We start from the raw sequence: 23067 nt of genomic DNA, 5'->3' as shown, positions 1-23067 counted from the left end.
GATAATGAAATAGCTATATGAGTACTTTTCCCTTGGAAATGTATTCATATACACTGTTCACTGTATTCACACTCAGGTAAGGAGCTTTGCCTTCAGGGAATATGTATTTCGAAGGAGAAATATATGTGCTCGAAGTTAGACAGTTCACTATGTGTAATGTGTCGAGCAATGAGTTTTAGTGATTGGACTTCTGGGTGTACCTCCTGGTTCGCCCCTGTTGGACTTCTGGGTGTACCTCCTAGTTCCCCGCTGCGCGGTCTAGAAGAGCTCCTCCCATTCTTCTCTGCTGGGCGGAGGAAGCAGGGAAATGCCCTAATGACAAACGGTTGGTGGTGGATCCCAAGGCCGCTGGTAGAGGCTAGGCTGGGGTCTGGGGGGTGTTGGTTGTTTGGTTGTGGCTGCAACGGCAGTGGGTTACAGAGTGGGGAACTTTCTGGTAGAGTAAGCCCCAGTCAGTCTCTGGAGTCTCAGGCTATTTCCTAATATCCTCTTCCCTCCACCAGTCCAATCCCCCTACTGTTATTTTCTTCACTGGCCCAAGGGTGGGCTGTCTGCTTTCCTCTTCCACATCTGTCTCAAGTCATTTTTGTCTGGGTTTTCTCCATCCCCTGGTGGAATAGAGCCCTTATTCACTACTTTCGCCCTATCTCCCATTTGACCTTGAGGCAAACAAAGCATTTTTGATTTTTTAAAATGATTGTTTTTATTATAATAATGGGAGTGGAGGGGACAAAGAGAGGTGAAGAGGGACCCCAATTTTTCCTTTCTTTTATACACTTAGATTTTTTTTGAAACACAAATATGTATATAGAAGGACCTAAGTCAGAAGCTAAGTTTCAGACTCCACTCCTCTAGACATTTGTCATGGGAGGTGGAGTAGACGTCTGGGACCAACAGGCTTCTGAGAGGATGATGAGGATTTGGGCAGGCGTTTGGGCACTGCCGGCAATGTCACGGCTACGGCTGGATGGGGTGGGATTGAGAAAGAGGAAGCCAGCTCTGAGGCTTTTCCTTCCAGGCAGCTCTCCTCACTTGCTATTGTTGCTGAATACAGGCTCCCCTCCTGGGACAGCAGGGAGCAGGGTGAGAAGTCAGATGCGCAGGGTTGTTGCTAAGCGTTGATAATTTTCTCTGAGCTCTTGATGGCCTCTCATTACTGACCTTTGGCATATTTCTATGATATCGTTTTCTGGGTTAGGAGACTAGGCTGTGGAATGTAAAGATGGTAGAGAAAGGAGGTGTTTGAACTTACATACTTTTAGTTTTGTTCTATTGCTTCTAAGATTTTAGAAAAGACTGTACCTGACAACTACAACCCATTTTCAAACTTAATTTAAATCTGTGCAATTTAGGTATAAAACCCCCGGGTAGGTATGATACCTTTTTTTCTGTGCCTGCCAGGATACCAAGCACATTGAAAGCATTTAACAAATAATGATAATAATTTAAAGCAATGGGAGCATTGGGTGTATAGGGAGATAAGAAACTGGAAAACTGGGGCCCACTAATAATTAATAATGTCTCAGGAGGTGGTCCCACTGTTTTTGGATTTTAAATCCCCTTGTTCAATTTCTTGCTGGAGTGAATTTCACACAAAAAAGAATAATCTTTAATTTGATACTTAGTCACTTCAGTGTCCTGTGCTGAGCTGGCTAAGATTGCATATTCTTATGAAAATATATGCATTCATAATCAGTCTGATAATGTTGCTCCCCAGGGCTTCCAAATGCAAAAAAAAGAGATCATATATTCAGATATGTGGCTTCAAAGTCATGGGATCATCTGAGAAGTTTGCAGTTCTCATTTTTTACTTTTTATTCTTGGAATTGAAAGGAAAACAGCACCATGAAAACTTCTAATTAAATATATAACGAAACAAGGCCCGGCACCCACAAGTTAAGTCTTCACCAGGAATGAATGCTTGTCGTTTTATGTGATAGGCTGAACTGACAGATGTTTTAATAAAAGGACAGGATAACTGTATGCCTTTGATTAACATTTGGTTACCAATTATTTTGATGCCCCTCATACTTACATCCTGAAGCTTTGGAGTCTGCCTTTATTTATTTGGGTTAAAATATTTAGAGACCATAGGAAAGGCTCCTCTAAGGAAAGATTGGAAAGAATGCAAACTGTGCCCACCATGCCTTCTTCCAGTGTGTTCTTCTTCGTATGTCTGGTGCATCCCTTAGCACCAGCCTTGGGCTTGGTTTAGACTTTCCTTCTCCCCATATCAAAGCTTGTGATTCTTCACTTCTGACTCCATTCCATTTTATATTCTGCTTTCGTAGTATTCTTGAATCCTCAATATCCTCTTTGCCATGGTCCTATTTTGAGACTGCACCATCTCTTGTCTGAATTACAGAAATAGTTTTTTGAGTGGTACATTCAGCCTGGTCTCCTTGTAGTCCACCTTTCACACTGCTGTTTAGAGGTTTTGTTGTTGTTTGTTTGTTTGTTTTTTGCCTAAAACATAGATCTACTTTAGTCTCTCCTCTAGTTAAAAATTTGGACACCTCACCTCCATCAGCTGTTGGATAAAAATCATATTCCTTGGCAGAGCATAAAAAATACTTCGTCATTTGTCATTGGCTATTTTAGCAGTGTTGTCGATAGCTTCCTGGCCATGAATCCTTGTACATGGTCTTTATATGGGCTGCTTTGCCCCATCCATACCTTTGAACATGACATTCTATTTGCTTGGTTACATTTTCCTCTTTGTTTCTTTGGGAGATGCCTACCTTTCCTTCAAGACTTACCTTGAAATTACCTTATTGTGTTGGAGATTGAGATTATTTCCTGCTCATCCCCACATTAAAAAAAAAAAGAGAGAGAGAGAGAGAGAGAGAGAGAGAGAGACTCTGTCCTTGGACTAGGGTAGGATCAAGTCAGATTCTCTTTCCAAGGAATTGATATGAGAATGGAGAGAGAGAGAGTGAATTAGTTGGCTGTGAGTATTAGATGAGTAGGTCTTATGGTCTCAAGGGTTGATATGGTCATATGTTCAAGCCAAGAGTGCTGATCTATAGGAAAAGGTAGGAAAATGGGGCAGATTGCAGGGAAAAAAAACATATTTGAGAGAAGTGCTTAAAAAAACAATGAGCTGTCTTGGTTCTTACTGCCTTATCAATTCCTATTGGAGTCCCTCTTGAGGCTGCAATAGCTTTTTAGACACTCAACTCTTTATGCTAATATCTTCTTTATTTAACTTGACCAGTTGTGCTTCTGTTTCTTGTTATCAAATGATTCCTTATTAAGACCCATCATGTACTAGATAAAATGATTGTGTTATGTGTCCATCTTCTCTACCAGACAGTAAACTTCCTCAAAGTAGGGGCATTGTTTTGTTTATTTTGAGATTTCCAGCAATTAGTCCTACAGTGATAGACTGACAATGTATGTTTGAGTGAATGAAAATTAACCTCATTTTTCAATACCTTTTCTAACAAAGAATGTATGAAATTACAAAGTTGGTGTTGCTATCATAGTGGATGATAAAGTGTTAGTTCTACCAGTAACATATTTGTATTTTAATAAGGGTTTTCTGGAATCAATCCTTTTGAGGTACAGGAAAAGCCATAAAACTGGGAATTTTTCAGTATTGGATTTCATGGGAGGTATTTTGGGACCCTTTCAGTGGCTCTAAAATTGTAACATACCTTTGTTCAGGGCCAGTGGGGTATAGGGCCAGCAGCAGGAGGAACTGTCTGAGGGACAGAGGGACTCATTCCCTGCTGGGACTGATGAAGTGGGAAACAGGGCTGGGAACTTTCTTGCCCAGAACTACATTTACTTCCTTCCAAATGGTTTTATATAAGCACAGATCATCCAGGAAAAACAGAAACAGTCTTAGTGAAACCAGCCAGAACACCAAGTTACTTGAGGTAATATCATAATGGGGAAGTTAACTTTGTGAATCAGTATATTGCTCTTTAAATAATACACTCTCTTACACTTTCTACTTTGGTATTACTGATCAAATGACAACAGACATCAGATAAACACTTCTTTTCTATGGCATGAATTAAAGAGGATGTTGTCATATTACAGCTGAGACTTCTTTATAGGAAAATAAAATGGATGGATCATTGAAATTATCCTGAGATGAATGTTTTCTCCCCTAAATTTAACCTTCCAAGATTTTTAGGTCATATAATTTTTGAGATCCCCTTTTAATTGTGAGGTGTACATTTTTATCCTGTTTTCTTCCCTCTTTATGGTATTATATTAGTAAGCTCACTCCCTTTTTGGTTGGTTAAACCAGGGTTGTGAAACTGTCATTTCTCAAACTGCCTCATTAACTGGCATTTCTGTTGGGGCACATATCTTTGAGAACCAAGACCAAAGCCTGTTTAACAGAAGGCTTCTTTTAGACAAACCTTCAAACAGGGAATGCATCCTTCTTTGTACTATTTCTGGTAAATGGGACAGGCATGAGAGGCTAGCTTTATTTGAGAACTTAATAAATTCTACTTGTGGTTCAAGGTGATGTTCCTTTCAACGTTAAATGTAATTATAATAAGGTAGAGGGGCAGGGTGGGCATGCTGTTGAGTAAGTATTTTAAAATGTTAATAATGCAGTAAATGAAGATGTTATCACTTCTCAGGATATTGTCATTCTGTAGATATTATGCAGTGACTGAGGACTCTTACAACTCTATTTTTTTCTTCCATATATTTAAGAGGTTCAGTTAATATTTGTTTAGGAGTGATTGCTCACCAGGCTAGGATTGGAGACTGGTCAGCTTTTTGGGGAAACTTAATTTAATATTTGAGTTTAAGGAGAGGGGAGAAGCTCTTTCTTCTTGCCTATTGCCCACCCTACCTCACATCTAGTGGTGAGAAGAAGGAGTGAAAGCAGGTAGGAGAGAAGAGAGGAAGAACTGAAGGAGAGTGAGGGACCAGTTCCAGGGAGATTCTCATGCATTTGGAACGTGAAGTAAAAGTTGCTCTCCACGTGTAAATTCAAACTCTTTATTTAAAAATAAAAAAGTCATCAAGTTATGTCATCTTAACCGAAGCTAATAGCACTTGATAATATTTTAGACTTTATTTACAAAATATTCAAATATTTCTTTTTGTTTATAACCTATATATTTTAACAAAACCCAAGTTTTGCATGACCTCAGAGGCCATCTAATTTATTTTCCTAGTTGAACAGGAGAACAACTGAGTACTCTATATTACACTCAGGATGACTACATACTTTACTGTCCAAATCTGGACACTGAGAATAAAAGGTTGCTATCAATAATTACCCTAGGACAACAGGTATAAACTGGGAAACTAGGATTTATGAGTACCTTGATTATAAAAAAATAGAAACTAAGATTGCCAGATGGTTGAGTTATTAAAATTAATTTAATTGCTTTTTTAGTGTTCTGCCATTATGACTGAGGGAAAAAGTTAAACTGGCCATTCTAAAAATAGCTAACTTTTAAAAAAATCACTTATTATGTACCTGGCATTATTCTGAGCATTTTATTTATAAAAATGTGATGAATCCTCACAATAAATCTATGAGGTTGCTATTGTCTTCCTTATTTTATAGATGAGGAAACTAAGGTCTGGAGAGGTTACGTTACCTGTGTAAAGTCACAAAGCTAGTAACCGAGAGAGCTGGGATTCAAACCAGGTACTTTAGCTCCTGGATTCATGTCTTAATCATCCCTTATTCTAACTCTCGTATATCTAGCTTCCATGGTTGAGGATGTGAGTCTTGAATAGGCATTTTGTAAATCTAATCTAAAATTACAAGATGTTATTTTGTTTTTTAAAGATAATGTATTTTTTTCTTTTAGGTTTTATCACTGTACTTGACCATTTTGCAAAAATACAATTTTCCATATTACTATTTTAAAGAAAACCTCCAGTTTTAAATTAGAAGGGAGATTAGAGGTTAGCTAATTCAATCTCCTTCTTTATAGGGTGAACAGTTGAGGATCAGAATCTTTCATGTCTTGTTTAAGTCTGCTTGAGAGCACAAACAGAACCGGAATCTAGGTTCCTGTCTCTCAGCCTGCAGTCCCTTTAATAGTTTTGTATTCACTTAAAATAAGAAACATTAATATCATATATGTAGAATACAGAATGTTCTCTATAAAACTAGGGCTGAAAATTAAAGCAGAAATGTAATTCAGGAAGATGTAATTTTTTTCTCATACTAAATAACACTTTCCTGTGATGTACACAAAGCACCAGCCAAAATCAGCAAACTGCATAAATAATTCTAAATTCTAATTTTGCTTCTGTCACTGTCTTTGTGCAGTATTTGGTAGGTCAGTTCACCTCAGTGAGAGTTACCGCATGTTTATAATATGAAAAATAATGTTTTTACTTTCTGAGGCAGGGAAAAGCCTGCTTTTTTTTTTTTTTTAATGCATTAACAGTTGGAAGGGACTTGAAAATTCCATGTTATGAGCATACTACTATGTTTTGAAAAGAAGCAAATTATCTAAAGTACTGGCAATAATGGTTAAACAAGGCAGAACATCTTTAAACATGGTAGTCTCTGTTTATGCCTTTGATTTCAATTCTCTTCTTCTAGATAGACAGAAGTAAATAAATTTTCTGTATATATATTTTTCTGTCTTGAAGAAATTCTTGTTAGAAATAAACTGTGTTGTAAAACTAAAATAACTTTCCTGAAATTAGTAAGCCAAGCTAAATCATTCAAGCAATTCCTCCCTGACTCTCTTTAGCTCAGTGGACTATTGCCATTGGTCACATTAATTGGGTAATTACTAATTTATTTTGCTTTCTAATATTGCAGCTGAACCAGAAGTAAGAGAGCATGAACAGTGAGGGTAAATGTGAGCAAATAGCATTGCTATTTAACTTTTTTTGTGTACATATGTTTATATTCTTTAGAGGTTGGGTCAGACTTTCATTTCAGGTTAGAGAAATAAAGATGAAGGAAGAACCAAAATAATCTGTGCTGGAGTAATATCTTTCTTTAATTAAATGCTTGAATTATAATATTGGAGTAGGCATAACCCCAATCTATATTTCAACTTTAGCACATGCAAGACAATTATAGATATCATTAAAAATGATAGAAACTAACATTTAAATCTACTTGACAAGGTCTGTTTGCTGTTCCTTATTTGCACTGTCTATTGTATAGAATAAATAAAATTCATATTCTTATTATTTATTAAAGACATATCCATTTTAATTTAGAAGTCATACATTCAAGTAAAAGAAGTATTTTTAAAAAAGAAATATTATTCTTAATATGTTGGCACCTCTTTTATGGTTCTGATAATATTTTTATTTTAACCATTAGAGGGCACATTAGTTCAAGAAAAATTAAACAAAAAGCACAGTTACAAGAAGTCTTAGAAGTGGTAAGCAGAAAAAATTTATGTATTTAACTACACTTGTCATTTCAGCCTGTCTCTCAGCCTGCAGTCCCTTTAATAGTTTTGTATTCACTTAAAATAAGAAACATTAATATCATATATGTAGAATACAGAATGTTCTCTATAAAACTAGGGCTGAAAATTAAAGCAGAAATGTAATTCTGTCATTTGCAACATAATTTATTAGTTTTTAAAAAATCTGTAAAAAATTCAAGTGTATATAGTTTCATGTAAGAAATAACTCTTCACTTTTTATTGCTAGCTACTACTCCTAGGAGAATGAGTTTCGCCCAGTTGAATTTGACGAAGTTGACTATTATGTGACCAAGAAGGACATCATAAATTGTGGCATTTGAAGAACATCCTGAGTTCAAAGGTATGTACCATTAGGACATTATGAAGTAAGTAAATACTAGTCCCTGGTCTTGTAGTTCTTAAAAAAAAAAAAAGGCACCTAAGTGTGAATGAATGCAGCTCAGCAACTATGCTTCACTGCAAGTATTTATAGCCTTTACAATTTGGTACAAATTACAGAGAGAACAATAGATGGCCCCAGAGTGAACACAAGGCTTTATTTCACTGGAAAGGCTTGACTGGGGTCATAAACTGTGAGAGGGCAGGCCCCTCAAGTGGCTTATGAATGACTGCCGGAGTCTCAGAATGAGTTCATTTGTTTTCAATCTACAGCAAACTGTTATTATTTCTAATGTTCAGTCTTTTGCTTTAACGCTGAAGGTTTTTAATCTGTTAAGGCTGAAATAGATACTGGCTAGTATTTAACAATAATGCTTTTATGATGTTAAGTGAAAGGAATGCTTTAAATGATTAATTCATTAATTTAGCTAACAAAATTAATTGAGCACCTACTAAGTTCCAAATTCTAGCCTGGGTGCTTAGGGAATAAAGACAGCTTAATACATTGTCCCTGGCTTGAAAATATATATTTTTTATTGCCCTGTGATTTATGAAAAATAAATCAAAAAATAGCTGTAGCATATGTTAACTTTATATATTAGAAAATACATGAGAAAATAGAAAAGAGATTTATCAAACCTATTACAAAAATATTTTACACTATATTTTTAAGGAAACAGAGGAGTTAGGGAAAATCATTAGTATATACTATCTTCAGTTGAAGACTACAAACTGCTCTGGTAATATTTTTTTCTGAGAGTCAATTATACAATAAATTGTGGTAATTAGTAGCATAAAACAAGGTAATAATGTAATTAAAACCAAAATATTTACTTGCTATAGAAGATTCTTTTATGCATCTTAATTCTGCTTTTTGAAAGCTAATAATACTCTATAGGAATTTCTGTGTGGCTTTTACATCTGGTGGTTGTGGAATTAGCATGTACAAAGAGAGCTCAGAATTATGCTTTAATTATGATTTGAATGATGATTTGAGTCTGAGCATGAGTTGTCAACAGAATTGTGAGCTGGGGGAAAAAGAGATAAGGACTGTTAGTGGAATAAAAAGTATATTTGCAGTCACTTTAAAGTGCCTTTTGTTTTAAAAGAAGTAATTAATGTTAGGAATTAATTGGTTCATATTCTTGATTTTAAAGCTATCACTTGGTTGCTAAGATGAAGCCTTTTCGAAATTACTACACGATATGCAATGACAGGAACATTTCAGTTGAAAAGTACAAAACATAATTGAAAAGCTAGCTTTTGAGTGCCTGCTTATCACCCTAATTGATAGCAGATAAGCCCGAGGAACTAAATGTTGTAGCTCAATAAAAAATATATATATTTAGCCGGATTTCACATCATGATGCCTTGTATTCTCTAAAAGCTAAACATTATTGCTAATGTTTTGATACAATGGTAGGCTTTAAGGGGAGCCTGGTCAGTATGCATTAACTGTTATAAAGCAATCATCAAGTCAAAATTATATGCAAGAAATAGATCCAGGTATAGCATCTAAAAATCTTTTAAGGTTTGGGTAGCCAAATTAGAGCATTCATAAAATTCATAAAATCCATCCGTAAAGAATGATGTTTTAGATGTATATTTACTGATGCGGAAAACGTATTACAAAACAGGCTCTCTAGTATGAGACCCACTATTGTAAGGAAAAACAATGTATAGAAGAGTGGAAAAAACTGGAAAAAATATGCACCAAATGTTAATAGTGGTCATCTCAGGCAATGGAATTATGGGAGATTTTCATTTTTGTTAGGCAAATCTGTATTTTCCTAATTTTCTACAGTAACTATATTTAACTATGTAAAAAATAGGATATTTTAGTATTCCAGTCTGCCTAATGTTTAACAGGAAAATCTTCATATGACTTAAGAATACAACTGTGTACTCTTACAGATGTTTAGTCGGTCCTAACATATATTTACAATTCCTATTTATTCATTTGTCCTCTGTTTTTATATTTACAAATTTTATTATAACAAATTTTAAAAAGTCAGCAAAATATAACATAGATAATACCTAATCTGTCTCATACAAATGAGAAGATATAGTGAATTCAGAAATAGAATAAAAGGACAATGTAATAGTGGATCTGAATTTTAGTTTGCAAATACAGGAGACATAAGTATTTAAGATAATAGGAAGAAATTATGTATAGGATGTGGCCTGGAAATATGGGAAGAATGAAATGAAAATAAGTAGATCCAAATCATACCATATTTGGAGTCTGCACATGAGGAAGGTGTCAAACCAATTACTCAGGACAGAGAGAGTAACTTTCCTTTAAAGAATGGTAATGGGTCAGCTAACACCCTGGCTGCCTTTTTCTATAAGGCTGTATCTCTTTCAGTGAGTAGAAAACATGGTCCAACTGTTCTGCTCAAGGAGTTTATTTTCTTATTTCTAGTTAAAAGAAGAGTAGCTTTTGGCAGATGTGTTTTTGGAGCACTGTTCATATCTGTGTGAACAGCTGAACCACATATTCGAAAATCAAATGAGATGGGTGGATTTGAGTGGAAGTTAAGTAAGAATTTCCATTGATAGGAAGAGTAAAATTGGCCTCTAAACTGTTTACTTGAGAAGAAGCCAAATACACACACACACACACACACACACACAAACACACACACACAAGATATGCATATGTATTATAGTTCTTTGTGGCATCTCTAGTTCAAACAAGATCAAGCTGAAGAAGAAAAAAGATTGCTTTGCTAGTTAGAATTAATAGCTAATCATGAGGTGAGCATTTATTAAGTTGTTGGAAGTAAATGTTATAAAATGAAAGTTAAGGGAGGAAGTTATGTTTCTAGGGACACGGTATTAAGCTTCTTTCTTCCTTTCCTGATTAAACGAGATACTCTAGTGGGGTTTTATTTTTTCTGCTTCATAGACTGTCTTCATTCTGACATGTGGAAACAGCGTTTAACTACTAGTGAATAATCAATTTTCTGTTACAATTTTATTAACGGTAAATGATTAATCAGTCTCACAATTTTATTTAGAATGTTGGTTCAAAAACCCAGCTATAATTTTTTTCACCCCAAATGAAAAATTTTAAACCATGTTTCAAATTGGTCCTTTAACTGATGAACTGATTTTCTTGTGAGAAAAAGCTTAGAAAATTTTCTAATTAGTGCTAAGACCTGATTTTCTGTGGCTCACTGCTTCATGCTGCAGGAAATGTCTTTAGAGGTTGGTGTTTTCTATTGATCTCTACAATTGTTCTCAGAAATTTAGAAGTTAACTGTGCAGTGATTTTTCAAGAATGCGCTGGAGCCTTGAGTCAGCACACACTCTTCTCCACCGAGCCAGGGGGCAAAGATCCTTGTAGCCCCTCAACGGTTCCAAGCATAAGAGTGGGACTCAGGACTCCAGCTGTCAGCTCATTTCCTCTGTGTAACTTTCCTGTTCTTTCAGACTGCAGTTCACACTTTCAACGCCTCTTCCCTTATAAGCTGAGAAGGGATTTGTGCAGCGTGAGCTTACCTGAGAAACTAAAGATCATTAATTAGAAAGGTGCTTCTGGGCAACAGGAAAATTTTCATTGGAAAGGTTTCAAATCTAAGAAAGTAATTAATTTCTCTGTGGAAGAGGATCACATTTTCCTCTTCTGATGTCCTTCCTTACTGCAATTGAATGGTTTAAGGCACAACAGAGGGAATACGACTCCTCTCTCATTAACCCTCACAGTTTGGCTCCCTCTTTCTGTCTCTTTCCTTTCCTCTTCCATTTCAACATTAGTGGTGCCTTCTAGGGATTTTGGAGGACATTTTATTTTATTTTTGTGAGGAAAAGTTAAGGAATATGTTTGAAGAATATAACACAATAAGTATTTTTCTTTTTTTTATTGAAGTATAGTTTGTTTGCAATGTTGTGTTAGTTTCTGGTGTACAGCGTAGTGATTTAGTTATAATCTTTTTATAAGCCTTTTTATAATAGGCTATTACAAAGTATTGAATATAGTTTCCTGTGCTATGAAGTAGGAACTTGCAGTTTATCTATTTTATATATAGTAGTTAGTATCTGCAAATCCCAAACTCCCAATTTATTCTTCCCTAACCCCTTTCCTTTCTAGTAACCACAATTTTGTTTTCTATGTCTGTGAGTCATTTCTGTTCTGTAAATAAGTCTATTTGTGTCATATTTTTAGATCCCACATATAAGTGATATCATATGGTATCTTTCTTTCTCTTTTTGGCTTACTTCACTTAATATGACAATCTCCAGGTCCATCCATGTTGCTACATATGACATTATTTTATTCTTTTTTATGGCTGAGTAGTGTAAGTATTTTTCTTAATGTGCATATACTGTCAGAAGGAGTTTTTTAAAATAAAAAATGACAAATTAGGAAAAAATAGTTGCAGTAAACATGATAAAGTTTAGTATAAAGGAAAACGACAAATTAGGAAAATGACAAGTTGCAAATTTAGCTGCAATAAATATGGTAAAGTTTTGCCATCATAAATGTATGTATATGAGAGAGAGCTTCTAATTTTACAAAAAAACCCCTAAAACTCCAATCAAAATGAGGGGAAAGGACATGGGTTATTTCAAAGAAGAAACAGGGATCTAAAACGCATTGTTATTAATAATCAAATAAATTAATAGTGAAACAAGGCACATTACAAAAGTTTCTGTATGTATATAGGTATGTATGTATCATCTATCATCATTATCATGGTCATCTAGTATTAGTAGACTCATGGATTCCTACTTTACTCAATAGATTATAATTCTTAATATAATTATTTTCATGCTTAAATTGACCCAGATTTGGTTAGTGGGAGGCCCTTCAAGCTAGCTCTTGTGGTTTGTTTGGTTTTTTTTCTTGACATGCTTCCGTCATTTTTTTAGTGCTTTCTTAATTTCTGGCATGAAAAAGATGTTTAAGGCTGATCTTAAATCAGTACTTCTGCAAGGAGCTTTCTTTTCCTATTAGTAGAGAATGGCACTTAGAAACCAAGAGGAGATGTTAAATGTGCTCATTGTTCTGAGGCTCCCTTAGTAGGCAGAACTTGTGAATGTGTGTATTAGAAATAACAAGCTCATGCTGATACCTCTACTTTTAATCCAAATTCACAAAGTTCTTTACTTATCTTTCTCCATTCCATATTTGCTTGTCTCTTCTTCTGCAGTAAGAACTCTGGCTTCTGGCAACATCAACACATTTACTCATTTGCTTATCCCTTCAATACCCATAAAATAGTTTAAGAATTCATAAACCTTTACCACCCCACAAAAGCAAACCTAGTAAGATGATGTCCAGATTTGTTTGCAATTCTTTTAGGTGGTATTCAAAATTAACTTTGGTTAGTTCTTTATTTCTCCCACAGTACATTTTTATTATTCATTTAAAATACAGTTTGGATCACTTCTTCCTGTTTGCATTTAATTTTATGGTTTCCCCACCTTTGTTGATTTACTTTTATTTTTTGAATATATGGTACATTAACATGCTTCCAAAAATATCCAAAAAGGTATCATCAGGTATACTCAATCCCTCATCTATCCCTCTTATTTTATTCCCCTATCCTCTTTGTAGGTAACTAATTTCATTGTTTTGTGTTTTATCTTTTTCATAGTTTTTCCAAATAAAGGAATATTGTATGTTTTCTACTTCTTTCTACAACAAAGGTAGTGTACTGTATGTGCATTTTTGCACTGATATGAAAATCACTGCATATGACTTCATAGATAATCTCCTTATTCTTTTTCACTACTGTGTGATAATTCAATGCATGTTTGTATCATAGTTAATTCACTGAAACTCTCATGTTTGGTCTCCTGGATTTTTCAATTGCAAATAATGTGGCAATGAGAAACGTCATATTGTTGAGGTGGTGTAATTTCTGGGTAAAAAAAATGAGATCATTAGATTGAAAGGTAGATGTGTTTGCAGTTTTGTTAGATATTGTTAAATTCCTCTCACTGTATCATTTTGTGTTCCTACAGGTGTTGTACGAGAGTGTTTTTCTCCCGTAATTTCATGAACAGAGTATATTTTCAAGCTTTGGAGATTTTGCAAATTTGTTTCATTTTGTTTTAATGTATGTGTCTGGAATGAATTTAATTTTATCTTTTTATCACTCCAGAGATACGACCTTTATCACAGACTAAATTTCCAGATATAGTTGAGCCTGTTGCTGAAGTTTTTTTGTAGTTAATTGGTCTGTCTATTCATACATTCTTCTATGGTATGTTTTAACATCTGGTAGGGCTAGTACCCTCTCACAGCTTTGCTTTTTCAGTGTTTTGCAAGCATTCTTGCATGTTTATTTTTCTATATGATCCTTAATAGCCTCCTGTTTAGCTCTACAAAAGAATTTGTAGGTATTTTTATTGGGGTTGCATTAAATTTATAAATTAACTTTGGGGGAGAATTTTGAAATGTCCTAACCAGAACCAAGAATGTCTTTGCATTTAGGAGTGTTTTATAGTTTCATTCATATAGTTTTTGAACGTTTCTTATTAAGTTTTTTCCTAAGTATTTTATCTTTTTTGTTGCTGTTGTAAATGGGATTTTCTCTTCCATTATATGTTTTGTTTATTATTGTGAATAGGGAGGTTGCTGATTTTTGCATGTTAATTCTGAAATTCCTACCTGAATTAATTCTTTAATTTTTTGAGATTGTTTTATCATTGATTAATATATAATTAATTAATTAGTAATAAATAAATAATTATTATAAATGATTGTGATCCTCCTCTGAGACCTGGGAGGCTCTTAAGTACTGCCTCCACATTCTCCCTCTGCCTTGCTCCAGGTCATCAGTGTCTCCCTGGAAGGAGCTTGTGCACATGTCTGGTGTCCTGACTTTTCTGGCTACTGATCAAAGGATAAATCCCTCGATAGTCTGGGTCTGGTGGCCAGGGGGCTTGTAGTCATGGGCCTCACATGACTATAGCAAACAAAGAAACAGTTCTTAGCTGGCTTAGGACTCAGTGCAGAGGGAGCAGACATAAATGCCCAGCTCGGCATCTTTCCTTCCCTGAGAGAAGTCTGCCTGCATACTTTATAAGCTGCTGCCTAAGGGTCTGGCTTCCCATCAGCCTGCATCTAGGTGGTGACTGAGATCCTCCGCTTTGAGACACTGACAGGTCTTGACATAGCCTCAACTTCTGGGAATCACTAAGAACAAAGAAGGCAACTTGGACAATCACAAAGGTTTGAGAGACAAACAAAACCTAGGGCAGGGCTATGAGATAGGTTTCATCTTCTACGCAGACCACTGTGTCAAGATGGAGAGGTGGCTATTTTATCTCATGTACAGAAAGCAACACAAAGAGTCAAGGAAAATGAAGAAACAGAGGAATATGTTCCAAATGAAAGATCAAGATAAAACCCCAGAAACAAACTTTAATGAAATGGAGATAAGTAATTTTTCTGACAGGGGATTCAAAATAATTGTCATAAAAATGCTCACTGAGAGCAGGAGAACAATGCATAAACAAAGTAAGAATTTCAACAGAGATATAAAAATGTAAGAAAATAACAAACAGAAATCCCAGAGCTGAATAATACAATAATTGAATTAAAAAATTCAATAAAATTCAGTTAGGGGTTCAAACTATATTACAAACAATAGTAATTAATTTTTAATTTAAAAAAAATTAATTAATTTTTGCTCTTTTCAATGGAGGTACTGGGAATTGACCCTGGGGTCTCATGCATGCTAAGCATGCACTCTACCACTGAGCTGTACCTTCCCCAAACTGTAGTAATCAAGAAAGTATGGGTTTTAGCAAAGAAACAGATACATAGATCAATGGAACAGAATAGAGAGCCCAGACATAAACCCATGCAAACATGGGAAACTAATTTTGACAAAGATGCCAAGAACACGCAATGGAGAAAGGAGTTTCTTCAATAAATAGTGCTAGAAAAACTGGACAGCCACATGCAAAAGAATGAAATTGGACCCCTATCTTACACCATACACAAAAATCAATTCAAAATGGATTAAAGACTTGAATGTAAGACCTGAAACCATAAAACTCCTGGAAGAAAACCAGAAAACTCCTCTTGACCTCTTTTTTGACAATGATTTTTTCTGAACTTAGCACCAAAAGCAAAGGCAACAAAAGCAGAAATAAATGAGTGGGACTATATCAAACTAAAAAGCTTCTGCATAGCAAAGGGAACCATCAACAAAATGAAAACGGCATCTCCAGAATGGGAGACAGCATTTGCAAATCATATATCTGATAAGGGGTTAATATTCAAAATATGTAAAAAACTCATACAACTCAATAGCAAAAGCCCACAAACAAGCTGATAATAGGCAGAGGAACTGAATACACATTTTCCAAAGAAGACATATAATGGCCAGCAGATACATCTAAAGGTGCTGGACATCACTAGTCATCAGGGAGGGAAATGCAAATCAAAACCATAATGAGATATCACCTCATACCTGTTAGAATGGGTGTCATCAAAAAGACAAGAGATAACAAACGCTGGCAAGGATGTGCAGAAAAGGGAACCATTGTGCACGTCGGTGGGAATATAAATTGGTGTGGCCACTATGAAAAACAGTATGAGGATTTCTCAAAAAAATTAAAAGTAGAACTACCATATGATACAACAATTAATTCAATGAAGGGAAATCCTTTCCCAATGTATATGTATATCAAACCATCATGATGTACGTTTTATATGTCTTAACAGTTTTATACATCAAGTATATGTCAGTAAAGCTGAAATTTTAAAAATGCCCTCTGGAAATGAAAACAGGATCTTGAAGAGATATCTGCACTCCCATGTTTATTGAAGCATTATTCACAATAGCTAATATATGGAAATAACCTGTGTCCATCAGTGAATTTATGGATAAAGAAGATGTGATATATATACACAATGGAAATTTATTCAGCCATGAGAATGACGAAATCCTGCCATTTGCCACAACATGGATGAATATTGAGGCATTATGTATGCTAAGCGAAATAAGTCAGACAGAGAAACAGACAGATATTGCATAGTATCACTTATATGTGAAATCTGAAAAAAGAAAAAGTCAGACTCATAGAAACAGAGTAGAAAAGTGGTTGCCAGGGGATGGGGGAATGGAGGAAGTAGGGACAGTTTGCTAAAAGGGTGCAAACTTTTAGCTATAAATGAGTATGTTCGGAGGGTCTACTGTAAAATATTGTAACTATAGTTAATAACACTGTATTGTATAATCAAAACTTGTTGAGAGTAAAACTTGAATGTTCTCACTAAAAAAAAGAAAAGAAGATAACTCTGTGAGGTGATGGATGCATTAACTTGATGGCAGGGGGAATCCTTTCCCAATATTTATGTATATTAAACCACCATGATGTACATTTAGAATATCTTACAATTTTATGTGTCAATTATATCTCAATAAACTTGAAATTTAAAAAATATACTCTGCGAGGTTATGCTGTTATTGTTGTAGTTGTTCTTTTCCTCTTCCTCTCCTCCTTTCTCTTCCTCCTTCTCCCAATTCTTATCCCTCTAATTGTTTTTCTCTTGTCACATATTACCGATACTCCAGCACAATGTTAAATAGCTGTGGAGAGTGGGAATCTTCACCTTGTTCTTGACCTTAGTGGTAATACATTTAACCATTACCCATTCAGATGCAGATTTTAAAATGATATACATTTTATCATATTAAGGAAGCATTCATCTGTTCCTGTTTTCTCCAGAGTTTCTATTAGGAATTATGTTAAATTTTCTAAGTCGTCTTTAGCAGCTATAGAGAGAAATATATGTTTTTTCTCCTTAGAACTTAGAATGGTGAATTATGCTAATAGATTTTCTAATATCAGAAATCCTTGTATTCTTTGTATAAACCCCACTTATCCATGTCATATTAGTTTCTTTAAGCAGTATTGGAATCTGTTAACTAATATTTTACTTAGGATTTTACATTGATATTTATAGGTGGTATTGGTTTATAATGTTCTATATTAGCTTTTTTTTTTTTATAAAAGGAATTTCAAAGTTTTTCTTACTTTATATTCTATGAAATAATTTGTGTAACATTGGGACTATCGGCTCTCTAAAAGTTTGGTAGGATTACCTGTAAAACCATCATGGCCTGTTTATTTTAAAACTTTTCTTTTTGGTGTGGAATTCTTAGATAACTTTATTTCTCTTAAGGAAGTAAGCATGTTAACATTTTTATTTCTGCTTGAGTCAATTTTGATAAGCTGTATTTTCCTAAGAAACTTCCCAGTGCTCACATTTATTTATATAGAGATATGCAGAGTCATCTTTTTTATCAATAGTTATTTCTTTCTGTTCATTTCCTAGTTTGTATATTTTGTGCTTCCCTTCTTCCTTGATTAAATTAGGTAATGATTTGTCTAATTTATTAATTTTTACCAACAAACCAGAATTTTGATTTTTAAATTTTGATACTTTCCCCCCACTTCTCTGCATCTTTTTTTTCATTTTGTTTTATTTTATTTATTGACATATAGTTAGTTTACAATGTTGTATCAATTTCTGGTGTATACAGCATAATGTTTTAGTCATACATATACATACATATATTTGTTTTCATATTCTTTTTCATTATAGGTTACTAAAAGATACTGAATATAGTTCCTTGTGCTATACAGTATTGCATCTTTAATTTCTACTTTTATCTTTATCTTCCTTTTCAGTGCTTACTTCTGGTTTATTTGTTACTCCTTTTGTAGCTTTTTGAATTGGAAATTTCATTGTTTTTATTCTTTTATTTTAAGTAATATAGATGTTCAAGGCTATTAATTTTCTTTTGATCACTACCTTAAATATATCCAACAGACTCTCTGATATGTAGTTTTTTCACTTTTAATATTCACAAATTTGGTAATTTCTGTTAATATTTTCTTTCACTTTTTCAAAGAGTTGTTTAATAAAATTAAAAAAAAATTTCCAAGTTGGAAGGAAGGCCTTTTTGATTTTTAATTGCATTTTTAAATTTTGCAGCTGACTTTATTTTTTTCCTATTCATTAGTTTTGTTTTACTGAAGTATAGTAGGTTTACAATGTTGTGTTAGTTTCTGGTGTACAGCATAGTGATTCAGTTATACATATACATATATATATTCCTTTTCATATTCTTTTTCATTATAGGCTATTTTAAGGTATTGAATATATTTCCCTGTGCTATACAGTAGGACATGGTTGCTTATTTATTTTATATATAGTAGTTAGTATCTGCAAATCCCAAACTCCCAATTTATCCATCCGCTTTCTCCTTTCCCCCCTGGTAACCACAATTTTGTTTTCTATGTCTGTGAGTCTGTTTCTGTTTTGTAAATAAGTTCATTTGTGTCAATTTTTTGATTCCACATATAAGTGATATATGGTATTTTTCTTTCTCTTTCTGGTTTACTTCACTTAGTATGATGATATCCAGGTCCATACCATGCTGCCTCAAATGGCATTATTTTATTCTTTTTTATGGTTGAGTAGTATTCCATTGTATAAATATACCACAGCTTCTTTATCCAGTCATGTGTTGATGGACATTTGGGTTGCTTCCATGTCTTGGCTATTGTAAATAGTGCTGCTATGAAGACTGGGGTGCATGTATCTTTTTGAATTAGTTTCCTCCAGATGTATGCCCAAGATGCATACTTTTAATGTAAAACTCCTAACTGCTCATCTCCCATCATCCTGGGGCTTACTAGGAGTGGGATTACTGGACCACATGGTAAGTCTATTTTTAATTTTTAAAGAAATGTCCATACTGTTTTCCATAATGGCTGCACTTTAATTGCATTTTTTAACTTCTAATTTTATTGCATTCTGATCACTGTGTGTTGTTTGTAATGTTTCTATTTTATGCAACTTTATGATGTTTTCTTTATCACTTAATATATTAACAATTCTGGTGAATTTTTCTTGTCTACTCTGGAGGAATATACTTTTTATTTTCAGGGTTAGTGTTGTATTTCATGTATATATTTAAGACATATTCAGTGATTATATTGTTTTTATCTCCTAAATTCTTATTTATAATTTTCTTTGATTTTGTACTGAGAGTGAGTTTCCATTTCTTTCTCCTGTATCACCAATAGTTTTTGATTTGCATATATACTTCATATGTCATTTGAAGCACAGGTGTTCATAGATGTTTTGCTCCTCTGTGAATTCTGGCTTTTAGCCATACACAGTACTTTTATTTTTCTTGTTTATTGCTTTTTGGCCTGAATTCTACATGATATTAGGGTTACAAATCCTGCTTTCTTATTGTTTCCATTTGCCTTCTACATCTATACCCATACCTTTATGTTTAACCTTTTAACATTACTGTTTTAAATATAGCTGTTATATACAGTACAGTTGGTTTTTGTTTCATGAACCAACTTGGAAGTATTTTTTTAATAGGCAAAATAAGCTAAATCACATTTATTGATATGGCATGTTTGGTGCTGTGTTGTATTTTTTTAATTGGTTTTGTCACAACTATTTGTTTATTTTTTTATATATTTTTTTTTGTTGAAATGTTGTTATTACTGTGTGTATTATGTCATGTTTACTATATTTTTCTTCTAACTTGTGTTTGTTTTTGCTACTTTTAAAAAAGTATCTTTTGGTATTTAAGAAGATTTAAATTTTTTCTGTTTATCACATTTGTGTTTATACCTTTTATAGTTCCTTTAATCCCCTTCCTTCTTACTTAACTAATTACAGTTTCATTTGTCAAATTTAAAAGGTATCCTTTCACTCCCACTTGTTATCTGTATAATGACTTCACTCTATTTTCTGCTTTTCCTATTCTCTATCCTCCCTTATTTATTTGCATTCATTCTACTTCATTCTATAGCTTTAAAGGATAGCTTGGGTGGATATGAAATTCTTCACTCTCTCTCTTTTTTTTTTTTTGAATTTCTTTAGAATGTTGTTCCACTGTTGCGTTGTTTTATATTTTGCTCTTGAGAAGTCTCATACCAGTCAAAATTTCTTACTCATAACTAATTTGATCTTTTTTGTCTGTAGGTACCAAGCAATTTTTTTGTTTGTTTGTTTATAAAGTTCAGTAGTTTTACTGAGATCATTTTATCTAGTTTTTTCATGTATACAGTGATACCTTTCAACATGTAAAATTTGTTATTTGGATTTATTCAGTCTTCGGCACCTTATGATTTATTCTTCTTTTCTGAGGTGGTTTGTCCTTAACACCAATTTCTTTATTTAATCAACTCCCATGCATAGTTTCCAGTTTTAAAAAATGTTCTTAGTTTTTGAATTTCTAAATCTAATTTTCTTTTAATTTCCAAAATGTTAATTTGATGCTGTTTAATTCAGTGAGTTGTATATGTTACTGTTTTTCTTCTGCCTCATGGCTTGGCGTTTTGGTTTTGTTTTTTTTTTTTTTTTTTTTTGAGGGAGAGGAAGAATTTTCATCAACTGACATGCATTTTCTCTTTGTACAGTAGTTTGTATGATACTAGTTTTATTTTTTCTATTCCTAGGCATTTTTTGGATGTGGTATCTAATTCAAGAGCACTGTTTCCTGAAATACAGTGAAGTTCAATCTCTTTAATCAATGATGTTTGTAGCACCAGTGCAGATGGAGGGATTGGTGTTCTTTTTCCTCTTTTGTTTCTGTAGGACTTTTAATATTTCCTTCTTCTTTCTTTCACTTCAAGAAATAAGGTGCTATGCTTCCCAGAGGGACCATCCTTTCTCTATTTAATATGCTTCTCCCCAGAAGCAATGCTTCTTGGATGTTGTCACTTTCTATCCTTCCTTCTTCTTCGCTTCCTTTTAGCTGGTGTGGTGAACTACCAAATCCTATTTTCAATATTTTGGCACTTACTGTTGGACTTTCTTTTTCTGGGGATAATTTCTTTCTGTGCTCAGTCTCTGTCCTCTGTTCCCCTCTCCTTTTTTTCACTGTCTGTAATGCCTTTCCTTCCCCATTCTTCAAATCCACAAGATTGAAGTGATTGTGAGAGTTTTGTTGGAATGTGTTTATTTCTCTATGCATGGTTAGTTAAAATTCATGGATATTTTCTTTCTCTTCATGATGTTGAAGAGTCATATGTGGTTCCTTGTTGATTTTATGTTTTTTTTTTTTTTTAAAGAGTATTGCAGAGAGGCTTGGATTTAGATGACTATCATTATTCTCCAGAGCTGGGAGTCTTTGTCTCAGAAGACGTTTTGAAATGAACTATTTCAAGCAGGTATGTTATGCCCTGACCCTTTGTCAGGGAAAAGATCTTCTGATGAACTAGGAGCAAAATAAAATTCCATCAAGACTCTCCCACTAACAGCTTAAGCTTTATTTAGTAGAAGCAATATAGAGGATGTAGAAAGTGCTGGAATTGGACAATATTTCTTCTTCTCTTGGATCTCTTTGAGAAATTTCTTCTGGAGGTACTCTCTTTCCTTTTTCACATTCAGTTGATGGGGTCTGAGAATGACTTGTACAAATACTGGTATTCTTGGATGGCCAATTAAAAAAGGAAACCCAACTTAGGTGTCAGATCAAATTCTACATTAGGATCAAAAGAAATAAAATTTTTTTCTTTCTTCTGCCATTGGAATGGTGCGATATATGATTCAACCTCAAGGGTGTGATCTCAGAGGAAAGAGAGTGTGAATCTGGATACTGAGGTTTTTGGATAAATGGAAAGAGAAGTCTTTGAGGCTCATATGTGGTGCATCACAACTCTCTAGAGAAGAGATTTATGTTGAGAAAAATTGAGATCCTTTTATTGCTCCCCACTATGTAGACACTTGCCTTCATCTTTACCCAATTCCTATCCTCTTTCCTCTATTTTCATAAGACAAAAATTCCCTCATCCTGCTCAAGGCCAATTCTTTCTAGCTGGATCCTTATGCATCACCTCTTGCACTCCCTGGAACCTTCCTCTTTCAGTCTTCTATTTTGTCCCATGAATCTTAAACATCCACTGTATATCAATCCCTTGCCCTGTAATGGCTATCTACCTTTAGACTGAAAACCTGCTCAAATTTTTATTATCCTTAAAAATCCTTAAAATAGATTCTTCCCTCATGTTATGCTATAGCTACTATACAATCTATTTCTCCTCCTTTTTATTTAAAATTTTCAAAAGAGTGGTCCACATTTGCTGCCTTTAATTCTCTCCTCCTATTCACGTCTCTACTTTATACTCTTGCACCTGTGTCCCTAGCACTTATCAAAATGTCTCTCCCTACTGTTACTGATAACTTCCCGATTTCTAAATCTAATAACATTGATATCACTGGAATTCTGCAGTTCCTTGGCTTCTATACCATGGCACACACTAGCCCTCCTTTTGGTTT

The 23067-nt window shown here is 34.1% G+C and overlaps 1 long non-coding RNA gene across 1 annotated transcript in view; it reads left to right on the top strand.

The window, feature by feature from the left end:
* The window catches only part of LOC135321593 (uncharacterized), a 45031-nt gene extending 23080 nt beyond the window's left edge, over positions 1-21951 (top strand). Inside the window, exons 2-3 of the long non-coding RNA XR_010381461.1 lie at positions 7627-7740; positions 21861-21951. This is a non-coding gene — a long non-coding RNA (uncharacterized LOC135321593). The remainder of the gene's footprint in view (positions 1-7626; positions 7741-21860) is intronic.
* Positions 21952-23067: the final 1116 nt, after the last annotated feature.

Source organism: Camelus dromedarius, chromosome 6 (genome assembly GCF_036321535.1).
Source record: "Camelus dromedarius isolate mCamDro1 chromosome 6, mCamDro1.pat, whole genome shotgun sequence".
NCBI lineage: Eukaryota > Metazoa > Chordata > Mammalia > Artiodactyla > Camelidae > Camelus > Camelus dromedarius.
The sequence above is the reverse complement of the archived record's forward strand: the minus strand, read 5'-3'. Positions and strand labels throughout refer to the sequence as shown.